Source organism: Schistocerca piceifrons, chromosome 8, assembly GCF_021461385.2.
Source record: "Schistocerca piceifrons isolate TAMUIC-IGC-003096 chromosome 8, iqSchPice1.1, whole genome shotgun sequence".
NCBI classification, from domain to species: domain Eukaryota; kingdom Metazoa; phylum Arthropoda; class Insecta; order Orthoptera; family Acrididae; genus Schistocerca; species Schistocerca piceifrons.
Window position 1 is genome coordinate 491,178,707 of NC_060145.1, and position 18,929 is coordinate 491,197,635.

The following is an 18,929-nucleotide window of genomic DNA, read 5'->3' on the forward strand; positions in this document are numbered from 1 at the left end:
ACTTACCGAATCAGATAACATAGAGGAAGGTATCAATGATCTTAAGGCTGTGATAGCATTTATGGCAACGGGTCTTACAAAGAATGTTAAGAAAGGTAGGAAGATATTTTTGCTTTGCAAGAGTATTTCAGAGTAAATGAGTAGTCAGCATCAAAAATTCAGTGATGAGGACGAAAATGTGGAGAACAAATGGAAATAATTTAAAGGCATCGTGCAATATGCCGTAGACAAATATATACCGAGTCAGGCCTTAAGGGGTGGGGAAGACCCACTTTGGTATAATAGCCGTGTTAGAAAACTACTACGTAAGTAAAGAGAACTTCATCTCAGATTCAAGACAAGTAAAAACCTAAAAGACCAACAAAAGTTGGAAGAAGCGAAAATGAGCGTAAGGAGAGCAATGAGAGAAGCGTTCAGTGACTATGAAAGTAAGACTGTCAATCTGAGGAAAAACACTCAGAAGATTTGGTCGTATGTAAAATCAGTAAGTGGATGAAGGTCATCTGTTCATTCACTCAGTGAATATACTGGTACCGTAACGGAATATAAGAGAGAGAAGGCCGAATTTGGTCTTCCGAAACTTTTTTACGACGAGAGATCTTAACACAGTCCCTCCTTTCAATCATCGCACGAATGTCGAAATGGCAGAGACAACCGATCGCGGAACAGAAAAGCAGCTACAATCGCTTAGTAGCGGAAAGGCGTCAGGACCAGATGAGATACTTATAAGATCCTACAAAGATTAGGCGAAAGAACGTGCTCCTCTTCTAGCAGTAATTTATCGTTGATCGCTGGAGCAACGAATGGTACGTAGCGACTGGAAGAAAGCGCAGGTCATTCCCGTTTTTAAGAGGGGCCGCAGGACAGATGCTCATAATTACAGACCTATATCGTTAACGTCAGTCTGTTGTAGATTTATGGAACGAGTCTTATGCTAAAAAATTATGACGTTTCTCTTGAATGAAAGTTTCCTCTTAAAAATCAACATGGCTTCCGCAAAAAGAGATCCTCAGAAAATGACCTCTCTCTATTACTCCATGAGATCCTCAGAGCCGTAGAGAACGACGCTTAGGCTGATGTCGTGTTCCTCGTCTTTAGGAAAGCATTTTACGCCGTCCCGCATTGCCGTTTACGAAAAAAATACGATCTTTTAGAGTATTAGAGCATATCTGCGACTGGACTCAAGACTTCCTTGCAGGCAGAACTCAACACGTCGCTCTTAACGGAACAAAATCGACAGATGTAAAGATAATTTCCGGAGTACCCCAAGGAAATGTTACCGTTCAAAATATACATAAATGATCTAGTAGAAAGCGTCGGATGCTTTTAAAGACTGTTCGCAGATGATGCGGTTGTCTATAAGAATGTAGTAACGCCAAAAGGTAGTAACGATTTGCAGAATGACCACCAGAGAATTTTTGAATAGCGCAGGCTCTTGCAGTTGACCCTGAAGGTAAATAAATATAACATATTGCGCATACACAGGAAAAGAAATCCACTACTGTACAGCACCACTATTGATGACAAACAGCTCGAAGCAGTATCTACTGCAGAATAACCACGAGTAACTATCCAGAGCGACCTTAAGTGGAATGACTACATAAAACAAGTAGTGGGAAAAGCAGATGCCAGACTCAGATTCATAGGAAAAATCTAAAGGAAACTGAGCCGTGGGCGTCTCGCGTTGATGCCGTTCATAGCTTGGCATCTTGTAATAGCGATAGTGGCTTCTCGTTTTCTTAGTGTGTTTACTTGCGCCACTGCGTTTACTCGCCTTTACTGTCCGCGAGTAGCATCAGAAGCGCTTATCGATAGTGCGTACTGTGATACCATCTTTGGAGCGGCCTCTAGTATTTCCGGGTCGTCGTGTGTCGAGCTAATTGAGATGCGACGGAGCGGCAGTGAGGTCTGGACAGCCAGTACTCGCCCGACCGCTCGCTATAGACATGCACTGTCCAACGGAAGGATGTCGTTGCGAGAGTGCATGACCACCTCAAGGACCGGATTCAGCGAGTTTTAGTTGAATGGACCGTGATATTCGAATAGTGCAACTTTCACGTGTGTGTGTGTGTGGGATCTTTCCCGTGCCTGACTTGAGTCAGCGGACGATGTGAATTTGGTCTTCCGACCGCTTCTGGCTTCTCTGTGTTTGTGCCGATTTATAATTCGTCCGTGTTGTTTCACAGTGACTGGTTTTAGCATTATGAGTTGGTGAAATTGTTTTCCCGGATCCGTGTGTATCTTGTGGTTCTGAACGTGCAGTTATTTTAATGCTGTCTGCGTACTGGGGCCGGCCGGAGTGGCCGAGCGGTTCTAGGCGCTCCAGTCTGGAACCGCGCTACCGCTGCGGCCGCAGGTTCGAATCCTGCCTCGGGCATGGATGTGTGTGATGTCCTTAGGTTAGTTAGGTTTAAGTAGTTCCAAGTCTAGGGGACTGATGACCACAGCAGTTAAGTCCCATAGTGCTCAGAGCCATTTGAACCATTTTCTGCGTACTGGATTTGGAGAGGGTTGCGAACGGACATCAGGTCGGTTGGGGGCGCAGCAGCGAGCAGGTCCGTGCAGAGCGAGGGTGAGCCGCTGGCGTGCTGCCACTGCCGGATCGAGGAGGGGTAGCTGCGAGAGCACACTTCGTTACACACCATACCCTGGACGTGTAAGTTGAGTGAAGAGTTAACTGCTAAGGGAACCTCGACTATTCTGAGATCTCGCCTTCGGTCGGCGGGTTGTTGCTCCCAGGGCCGCTGAGCCCGGCAGCACCGAGTGAAGTGTTTCGAGGCGGTGAAATATTGCAGCCGTCTTTCTCTACTTGTCATTCATAATTGAAGTTAGTATTATCCGTATTAGTGAAGTGCAAGCAGCGGTATTTTCTGCCTTGTGGCCGCTATCGCCCCAGTTTCCTGCCCTGGAGGTTAGCGTCCTTTTACGGCAGTGTACCTTTCCTCGTCGTGTTGACGCTGTCCGACACGGCGTGTACTTCTACAGCCTCTTGTATTGTACTGTGCATTTTTTTATTTTTTGGGAGGTCTGCCTTGGTTGTAGTGTTTCCTTCGGCCTTGGGTGTTTTCTGAAGACCTAGTGCTGTCTGTCTCTTCGCCCTTCCCTAAAAATATTCCGTCGTTGTACCGGTGATCGGACGTTAGGCGGATTGGTTAGTCGGTCAGTCGGCGCTTAAGCTGCCCCTAGTTTGAGTTGCCATCCTGTTACGTTATTACAACTCTTGGCTGCCTGTCTCACCTTACCTTATGTTTGAGTTACCTTCCCAGGCCGATCCCTGGAACACTTGCTGAGAACCGCTTGTCCTGTTTCCTTAGATTGTGATGTTTGCTTTAAGGACATTTGTAATGTTCTAATTATTGTTGGTGTGGCCTTCAGCCGACCAATAATTTCACTTATTTGGTGATACGGCCCTCAGCCGTGTTACAATAAGTTTTTTTAAAGCAAACTTGTTTTAAAAGGAAAGTATTTGTTGAAGTGTGTACTATTTGGAATTGTTCTTCTGACTTCTGATTCAGGTCTTCAGCCGTTTGTTATTTGTGTGTGGTCTTAAGCCGAGCAATAATTTCACTTCTTTCGTGATAAGGCCTTCAGCCGTGTTACAGTAAGTTTTTTTAAGCAAACTTATTTTAAAAGCAAGGTATTTATTTTAAAAGTGCTATTGGAATTGTTCTTCTGACTTTTAATTCAGGCCTTCAGCCGTTGTGATTTGAAGTTGTGTGTGGCCTTCACCCGAGCAATAATTTCACTTCTTTCGTAATAATGCCTTCTGCCGTGTTACAATAAGTCTTTTTTAAAAGCAAACTTGTTGTAAAAGCAAGGTATTTGTTGAGATGTGTGCTGCTTGGAATTGTTTTCCTGACTTCTAATTCAGGCCTTCAACCGTTTGTTATTTGAAATTGTTTGTGGCCTTCAGCCGAGTGATAATTTCACTTATTTTATAATAACGCATTACAGTTTGGTTTAAAACGAAGTATTTATCTCAATATGTGCCATTTGGAATTGTTCTTCTCACTTCAGGCCTTCAACCGTTTGTTGTTCGAGGTTATTGTTGGTGTCCTTCAGCCCTAAAATTATGGAATTCTTTTCTGTGATAAGGCCTTTCAGCGTCATAAAATCAATTGTTTTTTTTTAAGAGATTGTTTGAAATTTTAATTTCTTTAAATAAAGTTTACGAATTTGTTGTGCAACCGAGAGTAACTGATTACGGCCCCATCCACAATCGTAACCTTATCCTGCCCCATCCGGAGAAACCAGCTCTCAGAAATGTAGCTCAACACGTGGTTTATAACGCGCTCATTCGACCGATTTGTGAGTATTGTTCACCTGTCTGGGATCCCTACCAGGTAGGACTGATAGAAGAGATAGAGAAGATCCGACGAAGACCGTCGCGTTTCGTCATGTGATCGTTTAGCCAGTGCGAGGGGCCTTACAGAGATGCTCAACAAACTCAGTTGGTAGACATTGCAAGAGAGGCGTAGTGCATCACAGAGAGATTTGCTATTGAAGTTTCGGAAGAGCACTTTCCTCGAAGAGTCGGACGGCATATTACTCCGTCCCACATACGTCTCTCGTAATGGAGAAATTAGAGCCAATACAGAGGCTTACCGACAATCATTCTTCCCACGCGCTATTCGCGAATGGAACAGGGTTGGAGGGCTCAGTTAGTGGCACAAAAAATACCCTCCGCCACACACCGTTGGGTTGCTTATGGATTATGATGAAGGTATAGGTGTAGATGAAGAAAAGTAGACGACAGGGCGATCGAGCGCACGACGCTGTTCGACCAGAATCATTCACAGATTTCAATGTGGACACCAATATTTGAATCGTCCAATCAGCTGGTCTGTTCCTATCCTTCCAAATCTTAGCGAAGATGCTCACAATAGCGCGTTGTGCGTTATCCTCTGAGTACATGAGAGAGCTGTGGAGTTGCTGAAAGAGAATGGTGAGGTGAAGCCATCTCGAAGATCGTCAGCCGTACCAGTTGCCGAGACGTCAACGGCGATGTCCATGCAGTGAGTGCTGTTGTATTGTCTGTCCAGGTCTGAAACCGCTTGAGAGACAGCAGTTACCGTTTTAGCGAGGGAACAATTGCCCAAATCAGCCCAGTATAGGTGCTCATGGAGAGATGCTCACAAAATTTCCTACAGTGTACTTTTTTGCAAGCCTTGAGAAAGAGCGTAGTAGTTGCATCCGTCCGTTTGTAAGCAACATACACTGAAGCACCAAAGAAACTGGTATGGGCAAGCGTATTAAAATACAGAGATATGTAAACAGGTAAAATACCGCACTGCGGTGGGCAACGCCTATCTAAGAGAACAAGTGTCTGGCGCAGTTGTTAGATCTGTCACTGCTACTACAATGCCAGGCTATGAAGATATCAGTGAGTCTGAACGTGGAGTTACAGTCTGCGCACGAGCTATGGGACACGGCATCTCCGGGGCAGCGATGATGTGGGTCATTTCACTAGAGTACCGTGAATATCAGAAATCTGGTAAAACGTCAAATCTCTGACATCACTGCGGCCGGAAAAAACTCCTGCAACGACGACTGAAGAGAATCGTTCTACGTGACAGAAGTGCAACCCTTCCGCAAATTGATGCAGATTTTAATGCTGGGCCATCAACAAGTGTCAACAGAAACATCATCGATATGGGCTTTCGGAACTGAACGCCCACTCGTGTATTCTTGATGAATGCGCAACGTAAAGATTTACGTCTCGCCTGGGCCCATCAACAGCGACATTAGACTGTTGATGACTGGAAACATGTTGCCTGGTCGGACGAATCTCGTTTCATATTGTATCGAGCGGATGTACGTATATATACGTGTACGGGTATGGAGACAAACTCATGAATCCAGGGACCCTGCATGTCAGCAGGGGACTGTTCAAGCTGGTGGAGTCTCTGCAATGGCGTGGGGTGTGTGTAGTTGGAGTGATATGGAACCCCTGATATGGCAGGTGCCACGTACATAAGCATCCTGTCTGATCACCTGCTGCTATTCATGTCCATTGCGCATTCCGACGGACTTGGGAAATTCCAGCAGGACAATGCGACACCCCACAGGTCCAGAATTGTTACAGAGTGGCTCCAGAAACCCTCTTCTCAGTTTAAACACTTTCGCTGGCCACCAGACTCACCAGAAATGAACATTATTGAGCATATTTTGGATGCCTTGCAAAGTGCTACTCAGAAGAGACCTCTACCCCCTCGTACTCTTACGGATCTATGGACAGCCCTGCAGGATTCATGGTTTCAGTTTCCTCTAGCACTACTTCACATATTAATAGAGTCCATGTAACGTCGTGTTGAGACACTTCTGCATGCTCATGGGGGCCCTGCATAGTATTAGACACATGTACCAGTTTCTTTGGCTCTTCAGTGTAGTTCTCCTATGTGCCGTCTGGCCGGCCGCGGTGGTCTAGCAGTTCTAGGCGCGCAGTCCGGAACCGCGCGACTGCTACGGTCGCAGGTTCGAATCCTGCCTTGGGCATGGATGTGTGTGATGTCCCTAGGTTAGTTAGGTTTAAGTAGTTCTAAGTTCTAGGAGACTGATGACCTCAGAAGTTGAGTCCCATAGTGCTCAGAGCCATTTGAGCCATGGATGTGTGTGATGTCCTTAGGTTAGTTAGGTTTAAGTAGTTCTAGGGGACTGATGACCACAGATGTTAAGTCCCATAGTGCTCAGAGCCATTTGAACCATTTTTTTTGTGCCGTCTGAGTCGACTGCAAGCTAGCCTCCTTTGAATCACCCGATGAGAACATTCTTGATCCCAGCAGGGAACTGTCTGCCTGCCAGCGCCTAGTGATCACTTCTGTGTAGTACACAGCGATGCTGCTACAATGATGTTATAGAAAATCAACCTGTTTGTGAGGGTTTCACGAAGGGCAACGATTAAAGTAGTGCACCACACTGGGACCATCCTGTCTTCGTGACATTCCACTTATGAGGCAGTCTGCAGACTGCGACACTAGGCTGAGTGATATAAGAAGAGAGTAGGGGCTTACACAAATAATGTACCTTGTTTGCGAGGGTTTCATGGTGCGCAATTACGAAATTTGTGCATTCAGTAGTGCACAACACTGGGACCAACCTGCCTTCATGCCAGTCTATTTATGAGGCAGCCTGTAGACGTGACAGTGGCCTGAGTGAACTTTGGTATAAGAATAGGGCAGTGATTGGACCCATAGGATAAGGAGTAGTACTTTAGTCGATGGATGAGGGTCTCTGACCGGTAATGGAAGTAATGAGGGGGAATCGTCGTTCAGGATGATGAGACTGAAGTCGTCGAGAATCTCTAGAATCCTGGCACCCAATCTTTTATCAAACACATAACCCCATGTTCTGTTGTGTGGGTTAAAATCCCCACAGAACCGCTGCACTGAAGTGTACCACTCTTCAAGGGGAATATGCGACTGTGACTGGCAGCAGATAACCACAATGGTTATTCGATGGACTGGTGATGAGTGCATGCCTACTATCGCTTGAAAGCTGTCAATAGCGTCGCGGGACATCAGTATTTGGGTGTGGTATACTGCATTGTTGATGAAGAGGGCAATTCCTCTTCAACCATCCTTTCTGTCTGGTCACTACACCCGTTATCCTCGAAAGATGACAACGGTATCTGGTTGAAACTATGTCTCAGAGATGGCTACCACTGCTGCCTTCTATGTCCAAGTTCATGTTGGAGTACAACCTTATCAGAGACCGAAGATCACTTATTCTATTCGACGATTCTAAATCCCACCATAGTTGCTGTGTTATGAAGGTCGTTAATAATTGTTGTATAGGCTGTGTCTGTTTAAGTCCTAGTTGGCTGTATCTTCGCAACTTCAAGGTAGTGTAGGATAAATCAGATGATTTTTTCGATGACTTGCTCGCTGTTATTACGAAGTGGCGGTGGGTGTTTACTGTAATGAGGGAGGTAGGGGTTGTGTGGAAAAGCCCTGTTGGCATGTTGGTCTGGGAACATGCCATTTCTATGAAGCTCTCGTGCCAGAGACGGCACCCGATCTGTCTGTTGACTGAAGGTCATTCTACATCTACATCTACATGGATACTCTGCAAATCACATTTAAGTGCCTGCTAGAGGGTTCATAGAACCACCTTCACAATTCACTGTTATTCCAATCTCATATCGCGCGCGGAAAGAATGAACACTTATGTCTTTCTGTACGAGCTCTGATTTCCCTTATTTTATCGTGGTGATCGTTCCTCCCTTTGTAGGTCGGTGTCAACCAAATATTTTCGCATTCGGAGGAGAAAGTTGGTGATTGGAATTTCGTGAGAAGATCGCAACGAAAAATGCCTTTCTTGTTGTGATTTCCAGCCGAAATCCTGTATCATTTCTGTGACATTCTCTCCCATATTTCGCGATAGTACAAAACGTGCTGCCTTTCTTTGAACTTTTTCGATGCACTCCGTCAGTCCTAACTGGTAAGGATCCCACGCCGCGCAGCAGTATTCTAAAAGAGGACGGACAAGCGTAGTGTAGGCAGTCTCCTTAGTAGGTCTGTTGCATTTTCTAACTGTCGTGCCAATAACGCAGTCTTTGGTTAGCCTTCCCCACAACATTTTCTGTGTGATCCTTCCAATTTAAGTTATTCGTAATTGTAATACCTAGGAATTTGGTTGAATTTACGGCTTTTAGATTGGACTGATTTAGCGTGTAACTGAAGTTTAACGAGTTCCTTTTGCACTCACGTGGATGACCTCACACTTTTCGTTATTTAGGATCAACTGCGACTTTTCGCACCATTCCGATGTTTCTTCTAAACCGTTTTGCAGCTTATTTTGATCTTCTGATGACTTTATTAGTCGATAAACGACAGCGTCATATGCAAACAACCGAAGACGGCTACTCAGATTGTCTCCCAAATCGTTTATACAGATAAGGAACAGCAATGGGCCTTAGGGAACGTCAGAAATCACTTCTGTTTTATTCGATGACTTTTCGTCAATTACTGCGAACTGTGACCTCTCTAACAGGAAATCACAGCCACGTAACTGAGACGATATTTCGTAAGCACGCAAAAGCCTTCCTGAATTCCAGATATGCGAAATGGATCTGTAATCCTTTGTCAATAGCACTCAACACTTCATGAGAATAAAGAGCTAGTTGTGTTTCACAGGAACGATGTTTTCTAAACCCATATTGACTGTTTGTAAATAGACCGTTTTCTTCAAGGTAATTAATAATGTTCGAACACAATATATGTTCTAAAATCGTGCTACACATCGACGTTAACGATATGGCCTGTAATTTAGTGGATTACTCCTACTACCTTTCTTGAATATTTGTATGACCTGTGCAACTTTCCAGTGTTTGGGAACGGATCTTTCGTCGAGCGAACCGGTTGTATATGATTGTTAAGTATGGAGCTAATGCATCAGCATACTCTGAAAGGAACCTAATTGTTATACAGTCTGGACCAGAAGATTTGGTTTTATTAAGTGATTTAAGTTGCTTCACTTCTCCGAGGATATTTAATTCTACGTTACTCATGTTGGCAGCAGTTCTCGATTCGAATTCTGGAATATTTACTTCGTCTTCTTTTGTGAAGGCATTTCGGAAGGCTGTATTTAGTAACTCTGCTTTCGCAGCACTGTCTTCGATAGTACCTCCATTGCTATCGCGCAGAGAAGGCATTGATTCTTTCTTGCCGCTAATATACTTCACATACGACCAGAATCTCTTTGGACTTTCTGCCCGGTTTAGAGACAAAGTTTCGTTGTGGAAACTGTTATAGGCATGTCGCACTGAAGTCCGCGCTAAATTTCGAGCTTCTGTAAAAGATCGCCAATTTGGGGATTTTACATCTGTTTATATTTGGCATGTTTGTTTCGTTGTTTGTGCAACAGTGTTCTGACCCGTTTTGTGTACCAAGGAAGATCAGCTCCGTCTTTTGTTAATGTATTTGGTATAAACCTCTCAATTGCTGCCGATACTATTTCTTTGAATTTAAGCCACATTTGATCTACACTTATATTATTAATTCGGAATGAGTGGAGATTGTCTCTCAGGAAGCAGTATCTGCTTTTTTAAGTAGGTATATTTTTCGCTTGTTTTTCGATGATTTGGCGATTACAATATTCAGTCTCGCTACGAAAACCCTGTGTTGACTAATTCCTGAATCGGTTTTGATGTTCGTTATTAACTCGGGATTATTTGTTGCTAAGAGGTCGAGTGTGTTTTCACAACCGTTTACTATTCGTGTGGGCTCATGAACTAACTGCTCGAAATAATTTTCAGAGGATGCGTTTAGCACAATTTCGGATGATATTTTATGCGTACCTCCGGCATTAAACATGTGTTTTTGCCAACATATAGAGGGTAAATTAAAGTCACCACCAACTATTATCGTATGAGTCGGGCGCGTGTTTGAAATCAAACTCAAGTTTTCTTTGAACCTTTCTTTGAACCTGATGATGCCCAGCTCCCTGAGACACAAATACCTCCTCAGGTGACACCGGCGGTGGCTGTGATCTCGTGGAATAGTCTTGTATAGCGATGTGCCATTGTGGTGAGAACCTTGGCAAAAAATCCACCGAGTTTGGACACTGGGAGGCTGTCGTAGTGCAGCTGAGTATGTGTGGTGTGAGCTACCAGCTACCTTTCCTGATATGGTGTAGGCCCTTGCATGTTATTGATGGAGAATTACCGCGCATGACCTGTCTGTAACTGGATGCTCAAGAGACCGGTTTAAGCAGTTGGGACGGCCGCTGTGCGTGAAGCCTTTGGAAGTTGACCCCTCGCACGTGCTGCAGCGGGCACGGCACGTCGAGGGTAAAGTTTGTGGTCGATAAATTTCCTTGTAGACTGGAATCGGCGCTGTTGATTCGGGATTTGAACGATATTTCTTGTATTTGACACTTGCGACAGGATACATACTCTCCATTTCGCCAGCTACCTCCATTTCTGTCAGACCAATATCAAAGTCGCCAAAAATGCCACACGTGTGGAGCAAGAAGTTGCGGACGTACTCATCAAACAGATGGTCTTTGGAAACGGAGGCCTCTATTAAATTGTTGGCAGCCGCAGCGGACTACAGTTCTATCTTTGTTTCGGGCCGGAGGATTAATGCTGGCAATATCTACTTTAAATGACAGCTGTGTGCATACAACAGTTTGCCATCTGAGATGGCAGTGTCCTTATCTAAGCTTTTCACGAAGACAGTGTGTGAATCTGCATCACATCAAGTGTATCGACTGTTGACACTCGGCCGCGCAACCGCACCACGATGTGTCGACGGATGACCCTGAGAGTGTTCTGTATTTGTCTGCACTGTGCTGCCAGCAGAAGTGGAATCAAAATGCATATTGCAGTCCAGGACGGTGTTAGAGTCGACACAGAGCCATTTAGTAAGCGGGCCTCTTTGCTGATGCTGATAGTCAGCTGCACTGGCGTCAAGTGCTAAGCTGTTAGTGTTACAGTGATGGCTGACTTGCTGACCGACCTGCCGTAGTGGCTGTTGCGTCGATGATGATGCTGTTGTTGTTCCTACTGAAATTGTAGTTGTCGATGGTGTTGGTACAGGAGCTTTTGTTCTTTATGGTGCTGTAGCGCCCTTTCTTGTAGAAATGCACGTCTAGGGCTGCCGGTTGACCCTGCTGCACTTCAGGATAAATTGTGGACATCGTCGACATAGGGACACCTGCCAGTGCATTCTGATGGCAGATTTCCAGTGCCGACTCTATGACCTAACCAGTGTCACACAATTCCAGCGGGTGATAACCTACACGAAAACATTTCTCCTCTGCGGGAAATGAGTATAAAAATACTTGTAAGAATACGAAGAGTACGAATCGCCACACTCGTCCGCGCAAGGAAAACAAGAGACGACCTCGCAGAGCGCCCCAGGAACTGCTCGATACGAGAGTTCGCCTCAGACTGCCACAATGGTTTGCCTTATCAGTAGAGACCGGATTATAAGCATCATAAAAACAAAATATGCTTCGAAATATGTATGAAAAATGTTTAAAAATGCATGAAAAGTGTCGATACTGCGTGCATTATATCTCAAAGTCGAACCTGTGCATATCAGTTACGAGGAAGAGCGCAGTCCACGTGACAAATCGGTATATTTTGAACGCTGATATTTTCTGAATACTATAACCTCCCCCTCACTTATCGACCTTAATGACAGTGAAAAATTAAACCGCGTGTACCTAATGGAAATTTGGGAAAAGCAATCGTCACCGAAGTTAATCTGTCGGTAAAGAGGGAGGAAAGGGTTACATCTAAATGAAAGGAAAAATGCAAATGAAATTGGTGGAAATTAATTTTGAGAAAAGGGCAAAATTAATAAAGGAAGTAAATGTGCGGCCGTTACGTTAACAATTAACTAGCGGTAATTAGATATTTGAGATTTGTGGGAAATTACGGTCGCCAGTCCTATGGACAATTACTATAGTAACTGTAAAAGAAAGGTTATTACACATATAACTAGCACTAGAAGCGTGGCAACTGAAGGTTGACACGTGTAGTGTGAAAACTGAAAGTTTGTCATAAGTAATAAATTTCGCTACTCTCTGACTTAATTTAGCAAAAGAATTAATAAAACCGGAAAATGAAAGTTAATTTAGTGACTGAAATTAATAGTGAGCTTTGTTTCTGAAGCACATCGAAATTCAGTAAAATACGGTTAGTCTTGGGCTATATCAACAATCATTTCAAAAGCTACTTGAATCTACGCAATTTAGAAATAAGAGATTTAACTTTGAACTTGAACTAAATGATTCTGAAGAATTAACAATAGTAAAATTTAGTACGTACCAAGCTGAGCTGCAGTCACAGGTAAGCTAAAATATGCTAACAAAACTCGCACTCTTAATTTGTGCTTGTGTAATCTAAATATTGTAGCCAGCTATGAATACCTTAACTGAACTTTGAAATTAAAGCAGTGAAATGGAATGATATTACTTTAATGCTGGCGTCTGAATTTCAACGACACTCGGGTTCATTTCGGAAAAGGAAGGGACCCTGCTTGGTAATGCAATGGGGACAATGAGCAGCAAAGGTTCATGCTAAGTTGCTGTAATTTTGTGATGCAACAATTTTAAAAGCTGAGGTCTGCCATACAGTTTTAAAACTTTACGTGCTTCCAGTCTTCCTTGTTGGTTGATTGAAGGTTTGAAGCTGTCGATCGAGGAGGTGGCGACAGTCACTCATTGTCGGCCGTCGCTGTTGCAGAAGCTGGATGTTGGCGCGCCTTCTTCTCGACACGGTCACCACGCGAAACGGGCTATTGATGTGTGCCAGCTAACGCTTCCCGTCCGCGATACCATGTCCGATACTATCATAGCAAGTCGAGCGCAATTACATGCTGCCAAACCCCGAAAGCGCGGCAACTCGCGGGAGCGTCACACAACACACCTGCTCCACTGCACAACCCCAGCCAGACCCCTCTGCCCACGCTCCATGCGGCAGGATTAACACTCCCAAAGATCGTAAACACTTTGGTTCTCGACACGACCTATCGATGTATTCGTTCGATAGCATAGTTTTCCCTAGGCAAGACCCAGCTTAAAAATACAAATACACTCCTGGAAATGGAAAAAAGAACACATTGACACCGGTGTGTCAGACCCACCATACTTGCTCCGGACACTGCGAGAGGGCTGTACAAGCAATGATCACACGCACGGCACAGCGGACACACCAGGAACCGCGGTGTTGGACGTCGAATGGCGCTAGCTGCGCAGCATTTATGCACCGCCGCCGTCAGTGTCAGCCAGTTTGCCGTGGCATACGGAGCTCCATCGCAGTCTTTAACACTGGTAGCATGCCGCGACAGCGTGGACGCGAACCGTATGTGCAGTTGACGGACTTTGAGCGAGGGCGTATAGTGGGCATGCGGGAGGTCGGGTGGACGTACCGCCGAATTGCTCAACACGTGGGGCGTGAGGTCTCCACAGTACATCGATGTTGTCGCCAGTGGTCGGCGGAAGGTGCACGTGCCCGTCGACCTGGGACCGGACCGCAGCGACGCACGGATGCACGCCAAGACCGTAGGATCCTACGCAGTGCCGTAGGGGACCGCACCGCCACTTCCCAGAAAATTAGGGACACTGTTGCTCCGGGGGTATCGGCGAGGACCATTCGCAACCGTCTCCATGAAGCTGGGCTACGGTCCCGCACACCGTTAGGCTGTCTTCCGCTCACGCCCCAACATCGTGCAGCCCGCCTCCAGTGGTGTCGCGACAGGCGTGAATGGAGGGACGAATGGAGACGTGTCGTCTTCAGCGATGAGAGTCGCTTCTGCCTTGGTGTCAATGATGGTCGTATGCGTGTTTGGCGCCGTGCAGGTGAGCGCCACAATCAGGACTGCATACGACCGAGGCACACAGGGCCAACACCCGGCATCATGGTGTGGGGAGCGATCTCCTACACTGGCCGTACACCACTGGTGATCGTCGAGGGGACACTGAATAGTGCACGGTACATCCAAACCGTCATCGAACCCATCGTTCTACCATTCCTAGACCGGCAAGGGAACTTGCTGTTCCAACAGGACAATGCACGTCCGCATGTATCCCGTGCCACCCAACGTGCTCTAGAAGGTGTAAGTCAACTACCCTGGCCAGCAAGATCTCCGGATCTGTCTCCCATTGAGCATGTTTGGGACTGGATGAAGCGTCGTCTCACGCGGTCTGCACGTCCAGCACGAACGCTGGTCCAACTGAGGCGCCAGGTGGAAATGGCATGGCAAGCCGTTCCACAGGACTACATCCAGCATCTCTACGATCGTCTCCATGGGAGAATAGCAGCCTGCATTGCTGCGAAAGGTGGATATACACTGTACTAGTGCCGACATTGTGCATGCTCTGTTGCCTGTGTCTATGTGCCTGTGGTTCTGTCAGTGTGATCATGTGATGTATCTGACCCCAGGAATGTGTCAATAAAGTTTCCCCTTCCTGAGACAATGAATTCACGGTGTTCTTATTTCAATTTCCAGGAGTGTAGTATTTACAAAACAAACCAATTATACATCGACATAAATGCACGTATAACCAAATAGTAAAACAATTACAATATACAAAGACACAGAAACGTCATATCTTCAGGTAACAAAATAAGGAATAAATTTATAGTACAATAGATGGAAATAGGAGGATGTGCATTTCCGGCGTTACAATTCTTTCTGGTAAAGGTTAGGAAGGGAGCCTTTCTGGGATTATTTCCTAAAATCTATAAAATTGGGATGCATACCTTGTTACAAGAACTGTTCCTTGCTTGCTATTGTGGTCGGTAACAAGCGGATACGATGCGAGTAAGTCGCAGCGAACCAATCAATATGTACAGGACCAACTTCGAGATATATCGCACACAGGGGGACAGGCTCAAAAACTCCGTAATATTTTATTTAAAAAACAACATACAATCAGGAATTTTTTTTAACAGCATTAACTTTTAATTAATGCTATTTGACGTAAGCATCATTTACAATTTATTTTACATTTTTCTACTATTGTAAACATAAACGACCAAGTACTGTTCTAAATGTCCAGTAATAAGATTCTGCCTTCCATCACTCAAAACATTCTTATAAGCAGAAAAGGACCTTCTACATCAACTGAGATAACCGGGCAGTATTTGAATTTGCGTGCTATGTTGGCACTTATCGTTTCTGGTAAAAGTTCCCCACCCCATTAATAAAACTATCAATTTGGCACAAGGGTTCAAAGCCTAAGTTATAGTTTAAAATGCTTTCAAATTTTTCTGTAAGTTTTCTTGGGAATACCTCCGACAATGAGTAGTTCACTAGAATAATTCTATTCATTAACTCAATAGAGTTTCAAGCTTTTTAATACTTGCAGGTATATGGGAAAGATGAGTGCTAATCACAGCAATGTCTTTTTTATTACTGGAATCACTAAAAGCTTCCTTGCACTGACAGACTGCCAAAGCCTCTGCACTATCGCAGTTGTTTACTACCCCTCTAATGGCCTCGAAATGCTCATTGTAAAACCACACAGCTTCGTCCCAAGTACCCCAAAGAGTTGCCACTGGTTGCTCTTGATGCGAGCAGGAGCCTTTACAAATACTTTCTTTGTCGATGATATCAGTTTATTTACGTTCACAAACGTGGAACGTACTTTTTCAGCAAGGCCATGTACCACATGAGTGTAGCACGTCACATGAATCAAATTGTGATAAAATTCTCGGAGGGCTTTTCCTGCTTTGACCATATAGGGACCAGCATCTGAAATAAACACAAATACCCTTTCATCTGCAGAAGATTCTGGAAATATTTTTCTAATACCCTCATTCACAAATCTGGCGATCGTAGACTGATTTACTTTTTCAAGTTCTTTGCAGGTCGCTGAACAGCAAGAAGGAGGCTCTTCTTTTAAAGCCCCATTAATTAAATTTCCAATGTAACGGCCTCAAATGTCAGTAGTTCCGTCAACTGCAATCCAGATAATGCAGTCTGGGTTCCAGAACATTTACGAAAATTGTCGGTATTTAATTTTTACGCAGTGTTAATTCATCTGGTATATTTTGATTTAAGCAATATTTGCGCAGGAAACGTTTGAGGATAGGGTCTGTAAATTTGTTAAGAGGAATATTTGTTGTGACTTAGCAAGACAGCCAAGTCACAACGAGAGGAAGCCGAAAGGCACGCGTTAAGCTCACGCAGATTGGCGTGAGGTCTGGAACAGTTAAAAGGAAATGAGAACTTAGAAAATGGACGCAGTTGCTGTAATACTTAACTTTAATCCACATTTGTAGAACATCTCTCGTTACGGTACATGCTTCATAATATTAATTATCAACTGAATACGGCGCCTTGCTAGGTCGTAGCAAATGTAGCTGAAGGCTATGCTAACTATCGTCTCGGCAAATGAGAGCGTATTTGTCAGTGAACCATTGCTATGAACAACGGCTGTACAACTGGGGCGAGTGCTAGTACGTCTCTCTAGACCTGCCGTGTGGTGGCGCTCGGTCTGCAATCACTGACAGTGGCGACACGCGGGTCCGGCGTATACTAATGGACCGCGGCCGATTTAAAGGCTACCACCTAGCAAGTGTGGTGTCTGGCGGTGACACCACAATATTGCTTCCAATGAATGCTTCACATAGATTCATGTTAAACAAACTTTTTTGGTTACCTTTGGACAAATCGCTGCTATTGCAACTTGCTGTTGTCGGAAGTTGTTCTCGTGGTCCTTACTTCTGTATTCCTGCTATATGGAGACTTGTCTTGACATGCCGATCTATTTAAAAGTTTTTTTTTTTTTTTTTTTTTTTTTTTTTTTTTTTTTTTTTTTTTTGCCCGAAACGCTTTTCTCGCAAACTCGACAATACAAAACAATTCCGTCATATGTAAATGTTCCAGGATGGTCAGCTATTCAAAAAAGGACGTTTCTTTTTTCCGGCGGCATGGCGCACACGTTACACTCCGCACGTCGTAAAAACGTTCAGCTGTGTACATGTGAACGGAAAGCTGAACTGAAACAATGGACGCGCGACTAAAAGCTTGCGTAGTCTAATTGTCGCCGACGCGTACGGTGTGACAGCGGAGAGGATTAACCGGCGGCGCGGGCACACGAGCATTCACTCTCTCTGCCTGTTCCTGTTCCTCTTCTGTAATCATTTCGTTAGTCGTGGCCTCTCGGTTAGCGATTGCACACAGTCAATCTGTGAGACATCAAAACTAGATCGAAATAGAGACCGCCAGTCTAATTTTGTAAAATATTGTAAACATAGAGCGAAAATATCCATCGTCACTGGTTTTTAGTTAAAATATGCAATAACCGGTGAAAAGGAGCCAAATATGCAATCGCATATGCAACACGCAAATGCATAAATGCGGTCTCTACTCATCAGTATACGTGAACTGGTCAATCTATTGTTTGCTGTAAGTAGTAGAAGACTGTCTCTTATCTCTAAGTCTTGGGCATAAAAAGTAAGTTCTTCGTAACAGAGCCACAACATTTTCTCTAAGAAAGTGTAACTGAATCTATACGCGATGATCCACCTCAGGGCAGCACAGATATGCCGTTTACCACCGCGGTTAACTTCCACAGCTAGCACAGTACAAGACACAACGTAACTTGCTGACTACGATGCACACAGCAGCAAGAAATCGCCAGAGCTCTCCTACAAGAACGGGCATGTAGGAAGAGAACTTCCACCCACTCATGATGACGTAATAGTGGTAAAGTGTCATGTATAAAATAATAATTTTAAAAAACTTGTGATTATCGCATCTAGTACTGTAGTTTCATTAATTTAGAATCGTTGTCCTTTCTCGTTACAGTTGTGAATGGTTCTCGGGAAGAACGATTGCCGGTAAATCTCCGTATAAGCTGAAATGTCTCTAATTTTACCTCTGTGGTCTTTTCTTCCTACATTTCACAACAATTATCTGTCGTTGCTACTTTCTCAACACAACAGCATCATCTGCGAAAAATCTCATAAACTTCCGATGTTAGCCACTACGTCATTTACAGGGTGTTACAAAAAGGTACGGCCAAACTTTCAGGAAACATTCCTCACACACAAATAAAGAAAAGATGTTATGTCGACATGTGTCCGGAAACGCTTAATTTCGATGTTATAGCTCATTTTAGTTTCGTCAGTATATACTGTACTTCATCGATTCACCGCCATGATTTCATACGCGATACTCTTCCTGTGCTGCTAGAACATGTGCCTTTACAAGTACGACACAACATGTGGTTCATGCACGATGGAGCTCCTGCACATTTTAGTCGAAGTGTTCGTACGCTTCTCAACAACAGATCCGGTGACCGGTGGATTAGTAGAGGCGGACCAATTCCATGGCCTCCACGCTCTCCTGACCTCAACCCTCTTGACTTTCATTTATGGGGGCATTTGAAAGCTCTTGTCTACGCAACCCCGGTACCAAATGTAGAGACTCTTCGTGCTCGTACTGTGGACGGCTGTGATACAATAC